This window comes from Mesocricetus auratus, unplaced genomic scaffold, assembly GCF_017639785.1.
Source record: "Mesocricetus auratus isolate SY011 unplaced genomic scaffold, BCM_Maur_2.0 Super-Scaffold_4256, whole genome shotgun sequence".
Lineage (NCBI taxonomy): Eukaryota > Metazoa > Chordata > Mammalia > Rodentia > Cricetidae > Mesocricetus > Mesocricetus auratus.
In genome coordinates, this window is record NW_024429182.1 from 87,495,865 (window position 1) to 87,515,192 (window position 19,328).

Consider the following 19,328-nt stretch of genomic DNA (forward strand, 5'->3'; position numbering starts at 1 on the left):
TTGACTTTCTGCCCCTGACTCCCATTCAAATACAAGTTTGATCTTGCTTTAGCTAATCTCCAATATCAATGGGAGCTGGTATTTTTGATCACTTTGCACGACAGTCATTCTAGTAAAATCGGGATATTCTTTAACTACGTTTGCTATTCAGTAACCATGCTGCCAAATTGCCACTAGAGCAGAGCAAGGGCCTCTAAGAGACAGACAGCTTGTATATTCTCTGGGTATCCATGCTTTTGTCACTGTCCATATGGTTTTGGTGAAGCCAAGATGGCACCCCTTACCTCCCCAACCCTTAAGCATGCCTCCTAATTGCAGAACAGCCGAACTTCACCCTCTGCCTCTTGATGTCTCCTTCTATACCCACTGGCATCAAGAGTCTTGGAGCCAAGATGGAGTACTCTGATAGCTTGCCTCTGTGAATATAGAGAGCATAGTCTCAGGTAATATCAAGTGCCCAGCACAGGTATGCCAATGGCATGGGGCCTGCATGGCTGGCAGAGGATGACTCTAGGCAGTGAGTGGCTCAAAAGCCAGGGCATGTCCTGGTTCCCTTTATATTCTCTGTAGCAAAAGCCTTAGTAGGAAGTTAGTTTTGTCTAGTGTTGAGCACTTGTCATATTGGGCCCCGGGGAGCCTCTCAGTACCTCAGGTTAAATTTAAATGGAAGCCACCTTTGAACACTGAGGTTTCCGAGGCTGGCACCAAGCACCTCTCACATAGGTGGGGGCAGAGTAGGGGACAGATATGAGGACCAATAGGCAAACCTCTAGCCACACTCATATTTGCTCTTTCTATATAAAAAGATTAAGTGCACATTTAGCCTCCATGATTTTCCTACATGTTCCATCAAATCTGCTTTATAAGTTTGATATTACTTTCCAAATGTTTGAATGTATCATATAATCCATCTGCTTCCCTGTGCTTCCCAGAGCCCTTGATCCTTCTGCTCTGCAGGGCTGTTTGTTCATGAACTGCCCTGGTTCTGCCATTCAAGACTTAGTATGCCTTCATCTTGGGAAGCCCCTTATCCTGGCTCCTGGGCTCAACCTCTGGCTTTAATCCTCTGTTTTCCCTTTTTGGTTTACTTCCTTCTTTTGTAAGAACACGTCTTCCAGGAGTTCCCCAGAAAAGAGGCCATGGGAAATGCATATTTTTCCTTTGCCTCTGAAAATAACTTTATTCTCCATTTGCAATTGATTGGCAGGTGAACTGCCTGTAGAACTCTGGGTTTTTGAAAATGAATTTATCCTTGGAATTTGGAAGGCACTGATTCACTATCTTCAGTCTCCCAGCATTACTTTTATAATCTAGTTTTTTGCTCTTTTATTTGTGACCTATTTCCCTCCCTCTTCAACAGCTTTTAAGATCTTCTTTATATCTTCATATTATCTAGGCAAATCTAGATAAATTGCCCCAGATATACATTTGTTTTGCCCAGAGCACAAAGCCACTCTTTTGACCATCAGGAAGAAGCTATCAAGACCAAATGACTTGGAAGCATTTGCTCATAGGGTCTGTTTGTAATTGTGGGGTTTTCTAATAAAATTAGTCATGGAGGGTGGGGTGAAGTTTCTTGCTCTGCTGCTGTCTCAGGTGCTTTGAATCAGCAAGACTCCTGGGGACCTTACTGAGGCATCTTTATGCCACTGCCCTGTTAAATGTGCTCTATAGGAGGGAGTCTCCTCTGCAATGGAGTGGGAATTCTAAGAAGATAGTGGCTTTCTTTTTTATTAATGACAAGAATAAGCCACAGTGTGGATGGAAACCAAAACATAGCCTCCATTTGTCATGGGAAGATGGCTCAGTGGGTAATGTGCTTGCCATACAAGCATGAGGATCTGAGATTGAACCCCAGAACACTTGTAAAAATCTGGGCAAGGTAGCATATATTTAAAATGGCAGTCCCGGGGAGACTTAGACAGGAAGCTCCCTAGGTTTAGGTGACTACCAGCTTAACCTACTTGATGTGTCCCAGGGCCGTGAGAGATCCTATCTCAAAAAGCAAGATGAATTACTTCTGAGGAATGACACATGGGGTTGATGTGTGGCATCTATACACACATGTGCACATATACACCACCCACACTGTGTACTCACATACATGCCAGCATGTATACACGACGGTGAGGAGGAAAAGAAAGAACAAAAAAGAACCTTCTATTCTACTCCTGTGAGTTCCCTGGAGATGCTCTACAGAGGCAAGTGGATGTACCTTCCTGGGTAGAGGCAGAGTCTTCACTTCTACTGGGTGTTCCCAGCTCTGCCATGGTTTCTGCCCCTGTAGTAGCAACTCACAGAGACCTGTGTCACTTGTCCCAGTAGACTGCCACCTTGGGCATTTTAGCTATTAAAATATTCCCTCAGGAGGTTTGCCTTGGTTTTGCCATGGGAGTTGAGCTTAGTGGCTCAGTTTCTTGGGTGTGTATCAGGCACAGACTCATGTGTCTCCCAACTTCACACCATACAAATTTTCTAGAAGGTTCTGTTGTCTCATTAAGCCCAAATCCTGTCCTCAATCTGGACTAACTCAACGTTTTATTCCCTCAGTCAGGTGAATGCAGATCAATTTCCCATCTGCTTTGCAGTTGCATGTCCTATTGTCGGAGAAATCACAGGGGCACCTCGAACCCTTTACATACTGGGACCTTGGAGAGGATTGCAAGCTTAGTGTTCTCCCTGACTCAGCATCTTCAGGAGTCTGCCTCCTTCATTTCTGTCATCTCCTCCCCAAGCTGCCATGTAATACTGTCTTAAATATCTAAGCACCTCTGAGCCACAACCCCTGCCAAGAGATAGTGGGAACTGAACTCCAGTCTTTTACTAAGGAGTTTCCTGAGAAAGGAATGTTCCAATTAGCGGACTGTGGTGCAACCTTGTTTCTGAGCTGTCGATAGCAGAGCCAGCATGCCAGGCAATGTTTTATGAGCCAATAAAGGAGGCACCTCCAGATTGGAGGAAACACATTAATTTGCTTATTTATTGCCTTTAATTTTATAGTATCTGAAAGAGATTTCTCCCTTCTGAATGTGTCCAATTAGCCCTGTATACCCAAGGGGGTTCATGCTTCCTGATTATTATTCCATAGAACAGAACTTAGGGTCTCTCTCTCTCTCTCTCTCTCTCTCTCTCTCTCTCTCTCTCTCTCTCTCTCATTCACATGTTTATCTGTGTCAGTGTGTCTTTGTGTGTAAGCTGAACCATTCTGAGCTCTAATAAGTCCTCTGTTACAGAGCCAAGAGTTGGAATCCCACGGGGGCATGAGTATACAGAGTCACTCTTCTGTGCTTTTGTTAACACTGGGATGCCCTTCCCCCATCCTGCTGCTGCTCAGAGACTGGGCAAGTGCTGAGCTAGAGTTATCATACAGTTTGGAGCAGGACTTGGGTGAACTGGTTTCTCAATTCCATAAGCCTAGCTGGCAACATCTTGAACTGACATGTAGAGAGCTCACTGACTCCCACAGACAAGAGGGGAAGGCTAATGGGAGGAGGCCATGCTCATGCAAACAGTGTTACAGATTCCTGTCTGCAGGCAGGACTGTCTTCACTCAAGTTCTGTAAACCATGGCTCCCCAGATCTACTCTTGAACCTCTGTAGAGAGTGTTGCTTGGACTGAGTGATTTGGAATTCCATGAAATGACTGTAGATTGTTGGGTGTATTATTCTAGATGGCCCCTGTAGGCCAGGGGAATTCAGTGGTGTTTACCTTTTTTGTTTTGTGAAGTGTTGGGTTGAGCCAAGGTTCTTGCATATGGTAGAAAAGCATTCTGGCACTGGGCCACATCCCTACCTCAGTTTGCCAGTTCCTCTCTCCTTCTGCCGGCCTCTCCCTCTCTTCCTTTTGACACAAGATCTTATGTATCCCAGGTTAGTTATATAATTGAGAGTGACCTCAAGCTTCTGATCTTCCCCACCCTCAAGTACTGAGATCACACACATGCACTGCCATGCTGGGGATCCAACACAGGACTTCATGTGGGTCAGCCAAGCACTCTACCAACTGAGCTACATCCCTGGCACCCAATGTCTTCTTTTGAGACAGAATCTCATAGGGCAGATTAACCTCAATTACTGATCTATTGCTAAATTATTCATCTTTCTGCTTCCACCACACCCAGGGATGTTCCCATTGTTCTTCTGCTAAGCTGTTTGAAGCTAGACATCTTTAGGAAATGCACATACAAATGCTGTACAAGTGTAGCTGCCCACTTAGCTTTTCTGGGGCTGGGCAGCAATCCCATGATGTGAGTACTTGCAACAACAGGATCTGCAGACTCAGGTCAAATTTCAAAGATTTCGTTTTAAGTATGCTTTTGGATTTTACTGCTCATTATGGCTAAGAGGAACAAAACTCAATTCGGGGGTCTCAGGAGCCACAAGTCACCACTCTGGGTATGTCAGGAGATGTGCTCTCAGTGCCTCGCCCTGCTGTTTTAATGAGATTAATGATTGCTTTTCCAGTCAGCACCCACCTGTGATGTTCCTAAAAAAATGAAATAAATGGCTCACATGGAGATTGAGTAGGATCTTGCTGGGGAAAGTGCATGTTAACAGGCTCTAGAAATATGATAATTATCAGCTACTTAAGATGCAGCAACTGCAGTAATGATAACAAGATGTATTATGCAGGTAGAAGGCACGAGAGCAGTGACACCAAGTAGAATTAGAAGAAAAAGGAGTAAAACAGAGTTCTCATATGCTATTCTTTTCATTGAAATAAAATGGAAATGGGAGAAGCTTGAATGTACATGCGGAAGGTATTCAACCTTTCTTCTCTGCATGTTTGCGGCTTAAGTGTCTGTCTCTCCTGGGAAGCATTCCTTGTATGCTAGATGGGAGGTCTAGGTGTAGTTAGGGGTCACCAGCCTTATCTTAGATTATATGTAGAACCTGGTGCTGGGGAAAGGCAGTCAGAGTTCATAGGGTAGCTCTGGAGAAGACTTACATCTAATCCACAACCATAGGCAGAAAGAGAAAACTCAAATGGCGCGGGCTTTTGTAACCTGAAAGTCCACATGTACTAATCCTTCCTTAACGGTTCTACCAACTGGGAACCAAACATTCAAATATATGAGCCTGTGGAAAGGGACTCTTATTCAATCTACCACATCTCTCATCCATCTATCATCTATTTATTTCTTATTTAACACAATATCTATTGATCTATTTATTTTCCAGTAGTCTGTCATCCATCTACAGATTATATCACTGTCTGTCCATTCATCCAAACACCCACTTGAATATCATTTGGATTCATTTGTTGCTTCCAAAGCTTTGCTTCCCTCAATGGGACCCTCTGCAGTTTTAAAACCCTGTGGATATAGCAAAGAATAAATCCCCGGGCTTTGTGTTTGTTGATCTTCAATGTTTGAATTCACCTTTCCTTAACTTTAAAGTCTGGTGTTTCTACTCCCAAAGTATAAATCCAGCTGTCTCTTTCCATCTCCAATCTTTCTTGCTTCATCCAAGCCACTTCTCTCAATGACTCAGTCTCGCCTAGATGATCTCCTATCCACTGTCCACCCAAATGAACTTTGAAGGTTGCCTATCATCTCCCAGTGTTCTTTGGCTTAAGACCCTTGCAGCTCTCCTCATTACTATTATTACAAAGTCCCCACTTTTCAACCAATCTCACAAGGATTCTGCCATCTCGCTTCAGCCTCCTGCCTAACTTATTCTTACCAACCTCACTGGGACCATTGTCCATCTTTGATCATTGAACTCCTTTTGGCAACAAAGATTCCTATCCCTGCTATCTCTTCTGCCTGTGGTTTAACCCTCTCATTTTTTAGATGCCAGCTCAAGTGTGACCTAAGCCATCCAGACAGTACCTCCCCTCCCCTACTATAGTCCCTTTTCTCTATGTCACAGACTCTAATGCTCAATGTTTCTGCTTTATTTACCAAATGTCTGTTTCTGCCAATAGAAGGTATACTCCACAAGGCAAAAACTCACCTGCTGCCTCCAGTATATGCTGAGTACCCAGCCCAGAGGCTTTGTATGTGATAGATGGCCAGTTAGTGCTTCTCTCTCTCTCTCTCTCTCTCTCTCTCTCTCTCTCTCTCTCTCTCTCTCTCTCTCTCTCTGTCTCTCTCTCTCGACCAATAGAGACACATTTTCATTCTGAAAAAAGATAGCCCTGCCACTGTTGTCCTTGCGACTTCCTTTGCAGATAGAATACTCATGATGCTGAAAACGAGACTTCTATATGCCCCCACCCACCCCCAGCACTCATGCACACATGGCCCATCTTCAGGCCTGCAGCAAGCCCTCTGAATCCTCAGGCTTTCTAAATGCTAAATATATAGCAGTCATCAGATCTCCTATCTCTAGTGAATAACTCAGACACACTCCTTTATGCTGAAATGCAGAGGCTCCATTGAAAGGCAACTTTCTTTTCAAGCATTTGTATAAGACTAGGTTTTTATTTATAAAAATAAGTTATATGCCAGGGTGCAGTCTGAACCAAGAGTATTTTTATTTGATTGCTCAATAAATATATTTTCATCTACCCAAAGCTCTTGTCTGAGTATTGTGCACAGAGGTAGTCGAATAAGTGACAGTAGCCCTGTTGAGTTCTGTTTAATTTTATTCAACATAATAATGTTGTGATTTCTTCTGTAGCTTTTCTGGGCCTCTGGGTACTGGGTTGAATGTGTCTTGCTTGGGATGAGATGGGTTGGTGGGGTGGCAGGTCTGTAGTAGAGGCAGAGGACAGAATAGTGTAGAGCATCATGTATGGATGGTCCCTCTGCTCCTAGCCCCCTACTTATTACATTTGTGTGTGTCTGTTATGTTACTGTGCATACACATGTGTATGATAGTACAAATATACATGAATACACGAGGTTGGCATTGGGTATCTTCATTGATCATTTGCCACTTTTAATTTTTGAGACAAGTTCTCTCATCACTGAACGTGAAACTCAGACCCTCCAATGCTGAGATTACAAATATGTTCTAACACATCCGGATTTTTGCATGGGTTCTGAGGACTGAACTCAGGTCCTTTTGTATTCATGGCACTTTACTGGCTGCGCTATCCTCAGCCCTACTTGTGTCTCCTTATGCAGAAACAAAGGTGGTCATGCTTACCTCATGGGTTACTCTGAAGATGAAATGTTGTAATAAACATACTTCAGATTGCTGGTGGCTTAGTAAACATAGCATGGTATACATTTCAGTCACATTAAATGGACCCAGTTCATATGGTCTGTACTTTTCCTCCACTCTGGATAATCAGGGGTTCAGCAAGAATTTGCCCTATCATATACTAGTGTCTTTCTGCACTACCAACTACACCATCTAGGAATAACTTCAGCAAGTTCAGTTCCGTCATGCCACACATCTCTCTGAGTATCCCCATCCTAAATTGATTTCAGTTTGATTTACTGGGGGACATAAAAGGACAGCTCTGAGGATTGTACCAGGCCATCGAGAGAAAGTGAAGACTACCATTGATAGTCTCTGCTGCTCATGTGACCACCTTCCCCTTGCAGCCCCAGGCCTGCCCTGAGCTAGGGAGTCTGACAACCATGTATTGTCACTGGACCCTGGCCATCCCTTCCTCTGTCCCAGCTGGGCGCTGCAGCACAGTGGGAAGCATGGCCAGCCTCCAGATGGTTGTGCCCTGGCCTCTTGTCAGAACTGGTTGCCATCAGCTGCTCTTTGTGTGAGATGGAGCACCCATTCCTCCCTGGCTGTGCATTCCAAAGAGGCTTATTTATCTTACAAGCAACCCAGAATAAAGTACAAATTGCTTCCTGTGAGAGGCTTTCTATTGAGACCACTCTCCTAATGGCTCAGCCGCATCCTTCACTCAAGGGTCATCTTCTTGCTAGGCCTTCCATGACCCAGGACAACAGTGCTGCTGATGGAAAGAGTCAGGATACAAAACTGCTTTCTCCACAGCCATCTAGTTAGGACCAGAACAGGGCAAGAGCTAAAGGCTCAATAGTTGCACTGCTTGGGAGGCACCATGAGTGACATACTCCAGAGATGGCATCCTGCTTGCCTAATTTTCCTACTGAGAATCCCTACATGAGACACTTACCTCTGCAAGCCTCAGCTCCCTTGCTTCGAATGTGTTAGATTTAAATGTTTCCCCAAAAAGTTAGTGTGGAGAACTTGAGAACCAATGTAACAGCATTGAGAAGGCAGCTATGGGAGATGAATGGGTTATGCAGGCTCTGCCCTCATGAGTGAGTGACTGTTCATTTATTGACAGGCTATGAAGGGGATGGGGCTGTTATCCTAAGAGTAAGTCTATTATAAAAGATATTTAGTTATCTTCTGTAGGAAGTCGCTCTCTGCAGGAAGCCCCCATCAAGGGTCAGCAATATGCTCTTGAGCATAACGCCTCCACGAGCAAAATAAATTCCTGTTCTTTACCAATTACCAGTCTATGGTGTTCAGTTGTGGCAACAGTATTAGAGGGACAGTGTGATTCTACAAATCCTCTTTTCACAGTAAGCCCTGGGCTTTATATAGCCCTTACAAACACCATTTTGGTTGACATCGACACATCAAGTCAACAAGGTGTATGGGGCTGATTCTAGATGATGTGTTATGTTGGTCCCAGCAATGACCAAGGCACAAGTTACCTTCAGAGCTCCCAGCCTTCCTGTGGAGCTTACATGGTTCTCATGGATCTGACAGAAAATAAGCCATTGTCTAGTCACTGGCATGTCCTCATGTAGTGGCAGAGTTTGCAGGAATGGATTCGGGGCCTGGCAGACAAAGGAAAGTTGTGGAGAAGGGGGCCCTTCAGGGAATCCTGCTCTATCCTATTCTTAGACATCTGTATTAGATACTGAGAAAGACCTCCTCAAAACAACAAAATTGAGGTCAGCAGGTGGGACATCCTTCCTGTCTCTGCTCAGGCAAGTTTGTAGATGAGCTTTGAAGGACCTTGCATCCTGTTAGGCTGTAGAGCAGGATTGTGAGGTGCTCTGGGGAAGGGGCCTCACTATAAGATGTGCTCTCAGGGTAGTTGTGCTATAGTGCATACAGGCTGGCCAAGAACTAAGTCATGGATGTGCTGGCCTGAGTGTGGAACTTAATACACCCCACCCAAATGTTTTGTGGTAATTAGGGTTATTGTGTTACATTCATGGAGGAAAAAGCCAGAGGCTTTGAAGTGTGTACAAATGTGACCAAGCTGGCAGCTGGTAGAGAATGGACTTGAGTGGGAATCTGGCTGCTCAGCCTGGGGTCTCGCAGTGTGCTGGGCTGCCATGTGGCACACAGGAACAGGGATCTTAGCCTGTTTACTGTTGTAATGGTGATAGGACGTCTATCACAGCTCAAGCAGTGCTCAGCACTGTGTGTGTGTGAAAATGGCTTTGTCCAACTGTTATGAGGTACACATTCCTTTTAGCCTGTTTCTGCTGCATGAGTACTCAGTGGGTCACCAACTTGCTCAGCCTTAGCTAGTGAGCCGCAGGCTGGAAGTTCAACCCTGGTCTGCTAAACTTGGAGCTTTCTACCTTCCTGGTCTTCCCACAAAGAGTGCTCTGGTGACCGGCTGATGTCTAGTGGGACTAGGGCTCTGAGGAGGTGGTATGGCTTGGTATCTGAGGTGTCCACATCTCTGGCCTTTGAGAAGATGTTCATCAGTGGTACCCTGTCTTCTAGGATTTTCTAGGAAAGGGGCCTTTTCCTAGTGTCCCCAGGAAAAGCTTAAGCTACTGAGAAGGCGCTGTCTTGGAGATGTGAAGCTTGCCTGCCACCAGGAAGCATCAGAGTCACTTATAATGAGGGCCAGGTTGTCAGGGCTGCACCCCACCTTTCATCTTGTCCTTCTGAAGTCTCTTCAGAGTCTGGGACAGTGCGGCTCAGGGCCTTCATTAGCCCTGCACTGTCTGAAACCCTCACAAAGGCAATAAAGCAGCCTTGGTCCTTTTGTGTTTATAGCAACTCAGACAGCTTTTCTTGGCTACAGCAGTCCCCAAAATAATCTCCCCAGACTTAGCTTCTCAGTGCTGTGTGGCTGAAAGAAGCTGGGTTTTGCTGACCTCAAATAGTCAGGCAGCAACAGTTGCCTCTGCAGCAGCACTCTCAATGCCCTGTCTATCTCGTACTGGAAAGTGGGGTTCTGGAGTCTGGCAGACAGCTGAACTTGTCTCTCTGTCCCTCCTGCAATGATCTATGTCACCTTCCTCTAGCTCCACACCTAAAGAATATGCCACATGCTATGGGCACAGGCTACTTCTTGCTTAGAGGGGTGCCTACTCATTTCTGGAATCTTGGTTTCAAAATCTCTTCCATCATAAGACTTTTTCCGCTATGGTAACTCAAGAGAGCAGAGCTCCGTGAAGAGCCCCAGAGACCTACAACCCCTCAACTGGTCAGGCTTTTCCTCCGCAGAAGCCTTGCATTAGGGTGGAGCAAGAGTTTTTCATCTGTTCCTCAGAGTGTGTTCTGTAGAAACATCTGAGAGAGAAGACGGGGCTTCTCAAGAGTTGGCTATTTTTAAGAGTTTTAAGGGCAGAGAGGATGAGGGCAGGAGCTGAGAATCTGAGGTCTAGGGACCAAGATAGCCCAGCAATGACACAGCCTTCTCTTTCTCACATAAGGATGTCCAAAAACCCTCTATATCGGGCTTAGAGGAGGTAGGGGGAGGGGCAGGCTTAGAGACTCCAGGATCGAGATAAAATGCCATGGTGCTTAGATGAAGAAAATAGACCTTGCAGTCACAAGTTATTAAATTTCCAAAGGCTCTTGGAAGGAAGGTAATGGTAGTGTCTTACTCCATCTGAAAGAAGGTGACATGCTTTTCTAAGGAAACGGTGATATCAGATCAGATGATGTGGCACTGAGCTTGCATGGCTGTTGGGACTTGAGGTGTTGACAATGGACACTGATTCCTGTAGATCAGGCAGGAGTGGCTTTCATGTTGTGGTGAGAATTACCCTTCAGGGATGGGAGGAACATCTGGGATAGTTCACATTTTAATGAGCTTGTGAGGTGGATTCTCAGACTGGAGTCAGTCCAGTGGTCCTAAACCATGGCTGTATGTTAGAGTCACTTGGGAAGATAAATAAAACAAAGGCAGAAAAACTGAACTGATTTTATCCAGGACTGGTTCAGGGTAAGCCTGGGAATCAGTACTTAGTTGCTTTATTCCCTTGTTGTCTCTAAGATGCTGTGCAGCTATGTTGAGATCCTGGGTCCAGCTCCAGCTAAGGAATTGTATCTGTCTGTGTCCTGCTTGCACAGGTATAGGTGTGTGTGCATGCATCTGTGTGTTCTGGCTGGGCCTTGGCCTTGCTCTGTTCACAGGGTAATTCCCTTCTCTGTGTCTCCATCATGCTGTTACATTAGCATAGTGGCTTCTGCTCTGTACAGAGGCTGTTGGTAGAAGCTAGGAGATGAGCCTTGATAATATTGCCTCTGGATAAAAAAGGGCTGGGCTGTGAAGGACTGGGTTTGGCAGCATTGGCCAGAAGTCAGTATAAAAGGAGGTTTGCTCCTGGGGTGCTGAGTGGTACAAGCTGAGGCTGTGACAAGGCTGCACCCCCTGACTATTGAGATGGTTTATCTGCATGCCAGTGAGGTCCAGAGACCCAGCGGTTCTCTCTCTCTCTCTCTCTCTCTCTCTCTCTCTCTCTCTCTCTCTCTCTCTCTCTCTCTCTCTCTCTCTCTCTCTCTCTCTCTCACACACACACACACACACACATCACACATACCTGGCAGGAACACAGGAATGCCTATATCCTGCCTCTTGTACTTTCGAGGAAGATGTTCTGTAAACATATTGTCTATGTTCACAGATAATAAATATGTTTCCCATGTATTATAGTCAAAGACACAGTGTAGTTATTAAGCAGGGCACTGACATGCAGGTGGTGAGACAGTTTCCTCCCTGAATCTTTTAGAAATTTCCTTGAAGGCCTACCAGTCTGGTCTCCCATGAATTTGTGACTGCCCTTATGATTGGAACTCCCACAGATCTGTGAATGTCCTTATGATTGGACCTCCCACAGATCTGTGAATGTCCTTATGTTAGATCTCCCACAGATCTGTGAATGTCCTTATGGTGAGTCTCCCACAGATCTGTGAGTGTGCTCATGACTGAACCTCCCATGGACCTGTGAATGTCTCTATGGTGGATTTCCTGTGGATCTGTGAATGTCCTTATGGTGGGTCTCTGTGGACCTGGGAGTGTCTTATGGTGGACCTCCCTGTAGATTTGGGAGTGTCCTTATAAAGAATGATCCCTAAACTCTCTCAGGGGTCACCTATTGCCCTGGGCTGAGCATGGTGGCATTTACCTGTGATCTCAGCAAAACACAGGAGGCTGAGGCAGGATTCCAAGTTTGAGGGCAGCCTGGGCTACATTATTGCTCAAGGAAAAAAATTGCTACCCTAGATATGTTTATTGCATGTGTGGCAGATCCTCCTTTCTTCCCTGAGGTGCTACATCAGAATCTTGGGACAATTAGAAGTCATGTACCCTTTGAAATAACATCATCCAAAATGGCCATTGCTTGTGTTTACAGTAGTGATATTTATTTGTTAAATTTCAAATAATATGAAGGGAGAGCAGGGATTTTAGCATTTATTCTGATCTAGATCAGTGGTTTTCAATAATTGGTCACTGCCTATCAATGGGTCATGAAATTAGTTACACAACTAGTACACAACTAGCATTCCCCTTTCTTAAAGAATATTCGAGAACAAAATAGGTCTCACATCTGTCATATATAGTGCACCCATTACTTTCTTGTTGCTGTAAAAAAATATCTGACAAAGGCAGATTAAAAAGAGGAAAGGCTTATTTTGTCTCCGGTTTGATGTTCTAATCCATCATGGCAGGGAATGCATGGCAGAGACAGCTGGTTATACTGCCTCTGCAAACAGGTAGTAGAGAGTAATGGATGCTGATGTTGGCTCACTTTCTGCTTTTTGCTCAACCTGAGACACCAGCCCATGGGATGCTGCTGCTCGAATTCAGAGAGGTCTATCCATCTGTCTGTCTTACTTTCATTGCTGTTACTGTGATAAGATACCCTGACAAAAAAATCAACCTAGAAGAGAAAGGATTCATTTCAGCTCCAATTCTAGTTACAGCTCATTGAAACAGGGAAGTTGGGGTGAAGGAACTTCAAATAACTAGTCACATCACATTCACAAGCAGGGACAGAGAGAGTGAATATGCACATGCTCATTGCTCAGCTCTATTTCTCCACTCACAGTCAAGGACCCAAAGTCAGAGACTAGTGCCACCGTACTAGGCTGGGTCTTCCCATGTCAATTATTGTAGTCAAGACAATCTGCCAAAGACACATTCACAGGCCAATCTGGTGTAGACTATCCCTCATTAAGACTCTCCTTCAAGGGTGATTCTAGATTGTGTCAAACTGATACACCTATACCTCCTTATTAAACTTCTCTGGAAATACCCTTATAGATGGACCCAGAGAGGTGTGTCTCCTAGGTTATTCAATTCTAAATCTAGTCAAGCTGATAATGATTGTTTTGTAAACTGTTGTTTTTCCATGTAGAGGTGTGTGTGTGTGTGTGTGTGTGTGTTTGTGTTGCAAGTGTAGTACAAGAAATATACTTTTTATTGTAGCTTAAGGCTAAATGGGTGATCTGGAGACTGTGTGGGAGGGGATTCCTGGCCCCCCTAGTTCTGGATGTGGTACTGATGCATTTGGGAGACCTCCCAGCCCACTGTGCTGAGCAGAACCTTGTCAAGAAATTCAGGGAGGACTCAGGAAAAGGCAGGCCCTGGGTGTTGTGCACCTGGTTTTTATGCTGTCCCACAATTCCATGCCCTGTGTGGGGCCCTATAGGAGGCAAGGAGCTTAGGAAGGAGATGGCCTCTCTGAAATCCACAGTCCAAGAAGCTAAGTGTGCTACATGCTATATGAGACAAGCAGAGTGGGCGGGTACATGAGGTGGTCTGGGGCCCTGCTTGACACGTTCAAACAGCAGCTTGTCGCTGCTAGGCCACTCTGAGTCCCCTGGATGCTCTGTGATAGTGTTCTATGTTTCTTTGACGTCTATGGCTACCAAGATGCCATGGCTACTGGGTCATGCGCACCAGGATCCTGGGCAACCTGGAGGAGCAGGACTCAAGCCATCAGGAACCACTTTCCTGTGGAACCGCAGAGTCACAGGGGGCATGCTAGTGATCATTGCTGTTAAAAATACCTGAGAAAATGGAGTTACAAAGAGAGAATATTTGTTCTGTCTCACAGTGTTGGAGAATCCAATGCCAGCACAGTTGCTTTGGGCCTGCGAGCAGCAGCACAGCAATGGTAGAAGTGCAGAGCAGAGCAGAGCAGAGCAGAGCAGAGCTACTCATCTTGTGGCTAGGGAGCAAAAGAGAGGACAGATAAAGGGGCTGGGGCCCACAGGCACCACTGAGGGCAGATCCTCGGAGACCTAAGACTTTCCCACAAATCTTTACCATCTGAATGTCCTCAGCACCACTCAGTGCAACACCCTGTGGGCCAACCCTTTAATCCATAGGCTTCTGGGGGGGCATTTAAGATCCCAACTATAGTAGTGGTCCTGGGATACAAATTTGATGGACCAGCGGGCAGGAAGACAATGAATGCCCACATACCCAACTCTCCTGCCTCCATAGTCAGCCTGGATACAGTGGACCCCACCAGGGGGAGCTAGGATGCCCATGACCTGGGCTTCCCGACTTGGCAGAGATGGGGCCTAGGATTGGAGCAGAGTTTCCAAAGGCCTCATTAGGCTGCTCAGCCCAGGGCACACAGTCTACTGGAAGGATGGATGAGCTACCTAGGATTCTAAATTCCTTTGTGGAAGATGCTGTGGGGAAGATCAGAAGATGACAAGCAGTCATCGCAAGAAGTACCACACCTTCACTCATCATTCTACCCTCAGTTCCCAGCACAGCATTTGACCAGTAACAGTCACAATACTAAACAGCCAAGGCATGCCCACAGAGAATGTGATGGTTCTATTGCTAAATTACGCACTCCCTGTAGAAACCCCACAGAAAGCAGTTTCTACAATGGCTCCAAGTTTCCCACATTTAGAAACTGAATCATGGAGAGGTTTAGAGGTTTATGGCAGGATACACAGATAGCGAGGGATGAAGACAGACCCCAGACCCGGCAAAGTGGTTCAGAGGTCATGCCTTTAACTTCTGTGCTATGCTGACTCTACAGAGTTACACCTGGCTGGTGCTGAATTTGGGAAGTGGGCTCCATGCTGTCCATAACTCTAAACACATAGAATTTTATTTTTTTGCCTGTGTAAGGATACACAGAAAAAGCACCCTAAGTCAGTGTGCCTTTACCAATGTGCAAAGTTCAACCACTTTCTGGTCTATCACCCAGGTGAAAGGACAAGAAACACAAGTCTGTGTCTCTACCCCAAAGAGCAGTTGTTAAGGCTGTGTGTCAGATCATCCTCTCTGGTCCAACCCCAACCTTGAGGCAGGGTGTGGAGGGGGAACCTGAGGTCTGCAAGCTCTCTGACCAGAGAACTTACCTTAGATATGAATCTGGGAGGCCTTGGCCCTCACTGGTATTGTGTGTTGGGGTGCTTAATGGTGCTGAGTACTTAAAGGGCTAGGGTGATGGCTCACTTGGTAAACCTCTTGCCCTGCAAGCATGAGGACCATTGTTTGAGCTGCAGAACCTATGTTCAAGAACTGTACATGGTAGTTTGCTTGTAATCCCATCACCAAGACAGAAGGATCCCTGGGCTCACTGGTCAGCTAGCCTAACCCACTTGGTGAGTTCCAAGACAGTAAGAGACTGTGTCTAAAAAAAAAACAAAATAAAACAAACACAAAGAAGCAACACAGTGGATGACACCTAAGGAGTGACATCTGAGGTCAATGTTTGATCTCCATCCACATACATACATGCATGCACACAAGCACACATAACACTCCCACTTATCCCATGTGAGTGTGTGCACACACATACCAGAGAGAGAGACAGAGACAGAGACAGAGACAGAGAGACAGAGACAGAGACAGAGAGAGACAGAGACAAAGACAGAGAGAGACAGAGACAGAGAGAGAGAGAGTGAGAGAGACAGAGAGAGAGAGAGAGAGCACTTGTAAAGTCTTAATAATGGAAGAAAGTATAGAGTGTGGATAATCCTGAGACTCAGTGCAGGAGTCTTGTCTGACCTTCTGCATAAGTATCAGCATGGATGTCCTTCAAAGCCCACAGCTGACTGAAGCAGATAAGCACAGGGCCCATTCACTGTATCTCAGACATGCAGATCCTTTGTCCAGCCCTTTGCTGAGCCTGTCTGGCTGTAGGCCATGTCTGCCTCCTTCCTCAGCCTCTGGTGCACAGGCAACATGGCTAGGCTGGGAAATCAAGAATTTGCTAGAGGAAAAGGACTCATACCCCCCACCTTCTTCAAAATTATAGGCATGACAGGTTTTGCACACATTCCATGGGGGTACACATTGCATGACTAATACAGCATCAAGACATCATACAAGTTTTGCATCTTTCATGTGATAAATATATATATTTTTTACTGTCATGCTTGAGAAATGGATTTTGTTTGAATATTGGCTGTTTCCTTTGATGGCTACTTTGACGTGGCTTCAAAGCCTATGGCAGACAAATCTGCTTTTCCATGCTGCAATACAGCCGTGGCTGGTGGGTTGGGAGATTTACAACTGAGAAATATCATGAATAGATGTCCAATGGCCAACAGCTGTTGATATTCATGGCCAGCTCAACTGCCCTGGCTGGGTACCCAGGCACATGTGAATAAACACTAGATTCACCAGGCTATGGCTCAGACCAAACTGTACTGGGATGTTCCTTTGTGAACTGTTTAGCCAGAGTACAGCCCCAAAGTATTTCAGCTCAAGTTGAACTTTTGTAAAACTGGTAGTGTTATTGTCTGCTCATTGCAGTAGCTGGCTATTGGTGATCTTGCTGCATGTGTTGAGTGGCCACTTAGAACAGGAGAATCTACTATTCAGTCAAATCTTTGGGAACTACTGCAGGCTGTAACTGTGTGTCTGTGCATGTGTGTATGCTATTATGTACATTCAAGTGTGAGAACATGTACGTATGAGTGTACATATACATTGTGTGGCACTGTACATGATTATACTTGTAGGAGCATGTACATACACAAAGTATATGTGAACATGGGTATGCATGTATACATGTGGAAATGTGCATGAATATGTGCACACGTTCAGGTTCATGCCTGTGTGTGCATGAGGGTATGGGGTGTGCATGTGCATACGCAAGTGTGAGCACAAGTATATGTGAATATTTGTGTACACGTATACAGCCAGCAAGTGTAGCAAAGTGGCACCAGGGCCCAGGTAGTGATTCAAGACCCTTCTCCAATGCATTTATAAAGCCCACCTTACTGCTAGCCTGGCATCAAGTTGTAGGAGTTTCCTATAGACCTGGCCATAGGCCTCTGCCCTGTGGGGAGCTGTGGAAGCAGAAAGGAATTTGCCAGATTGCCCTGGGTGTGGGCTCTCTTCTGGCTGTCTCAGACATATTGGAAATAGTTACTCATTTATCAGAGGCCATAGCTATCTTTAAGGGTCTTTGTGGGTGATAGAAGGAACACAGCCAGGAATGGTGAGCTTTTCCAGTTCTGTTTTCCACTTTTTCCTAGTTCTGTGGCTCACTTAAGTCCCTTAACCTCTCTAGGCATGAAGAACTGAGCTAGAGATCCAAATGTCTGTGTGACCTAAACCCAGTGACATGTTAGGAATGAAGGACCTTCGTGATCACCTTGTATTTATAGATGAGAAAACAGAGGCTTGAAGAAGAGGATGGCATGCCATCCCTGCCCAGTGTGGGGCTGACCAGAGAGTCAGGACTAGAGAGCAGGCCTTTGGTTCCCACTGGCATTCACTACCTACCCCTTCCATGTCACCCCATGGTATTCATAGTGAGACCCTGGGCCCACAGTCTCAGCATCACCTGTAATACATAGACTACAATCCTCATACCCACATACCCTACTGAATAGGAGACTCTGGGCTGGGTACCAGGGGCTGCGGGCTTCCCTTTGCAGCATGTCCCAGAACTTCAGACAGAATTGTGCTGAGAAAGGGTCTCCTGTGGGGCCCATGTCTTTCTCCCATAGATGTGAATCCCCATCAGGAGAAGCGTGGCCCTCAAAGGCCAGCAGGGTGTGTCCAACAAATTCATCCCAGGAAACCAATGTGTGGACACTCAGTGTTTTATGTGGGAACGTGAGGTGTATATTTAGGAGTCTGGGTGTTCAGCTCCTCCTGGCTGTCAGCTCTCAAGGAAGGAGAATGATGGTGTGTGCTTCAGAGTTCATTATATCTCCCCGGCAGAATTCTAGGAGTAAAGGGCAGTTTTAAAGAAGTAAGTAATGGTGCTCATAAATCCAAGTTCCTGAGATACATTCATTCACCACTCCCTAAAATGAAGTTTTTGCATGTGCTTTTTATTTCATCAGCTTGGAGGGTAAAACTCGAGCCTTTGCATAGTAGCTTTGTTGTACATAAGTTTTGGTCCCCTCTGTTTCCCTGTCTGTGAGTATGTACACACCAGGTGCTGGCTGCCCCACCTGTACTAGACATCTTGGCTGTGAGCTCAGCCATACCCATACCCAGAATTCCTCAGTGCAGGGGTGGGGGGTGGCTACAGATTCATCACAAGTTAGTACAAGCTTCATCTGCTGGGAAATGCAGTTGTCATGTCCCTGGAGTGAGCTCAGCTTTCTCCCAAGAACCCCAGCTAACACCTGTCAACCCTTTGACCTCAAACCCACCTGACTGGGGCTGTACGATCACACCTTTGTGGTTCTCTCCCAGAATGCAAGGCCTGATTCCTCTACCTTGCTCTTTGACTGTAGAAAGCAGCCCTGACCAACTCCTGACCAACTGCACTGGGTGGTCACAGTGGATGTTGGGGTTGAGGTAGCAGTAGACTCAACAACTCTCAGCTAGGGATCCTTTGCCTCATTGCAGCCCTGGGACAGAGTCTTCAACCATCTTCTCTATAGTGAAGGGAGGTGGATCCCGATCAACTGATCTCTACAGTGTCAGCAGAGTACCGGCCACCCAGAAATCTGCCTGTCTGCATTGCTGAAATCTGTGGACATTACAGCCTCCATGAAAAGGAGAAGTCAGGCTGCAGATGAAAGTGGAATGCTTAATCCCACTGACCTTGAACTTGAAAGCAGCCTGAGAAGACCACATTCTTGAATGACTGTAATGTTCTGAGGGAGTGGGATACTGGAAAGCAGAGGAGGCCAGTGTTCTGTGAGGAGAGAGACCTGCTGCTGTAAAGAGAGAGTAAGGGCCATGGGCTAGGAACCTGGCAGCCTAGAGAGGCTGGAAAAGGCAG

General features: G+C 45.8%; 1 protein-coding gene and 1 long non-coding RNA gene across 2 annotated transcripts in view; one reads left to right on the forward strand and one right to left on the reverse strand.

Moving 5' to 3' along the window:
• The window catches only part of Galnt18 (polypeptide N-acetylgalactosaminyltransferase 18), a 292,370-nt gene that overhangs the window by 121,735 nt on the left and 151,307 nt on the right, over positions 1–19,328 (forward strand). The window lies entirely within an intron of this gene.
• The window catches only part of LOC121143878, a 51,485-nt gene continuing 50,335 nt past the window's right edge, over positions 18,179–19,328 (reverse strand). Inside the window, exon 5 of the long non-coding RNA XR_005881166.1 lies at positions 18,179–18,314. This is a non-coding gene — a long non-coding RNA (uncharacterized LOC121143878). The remainder of the gene's footprint in view (positions 18,315–19,328) is intronic.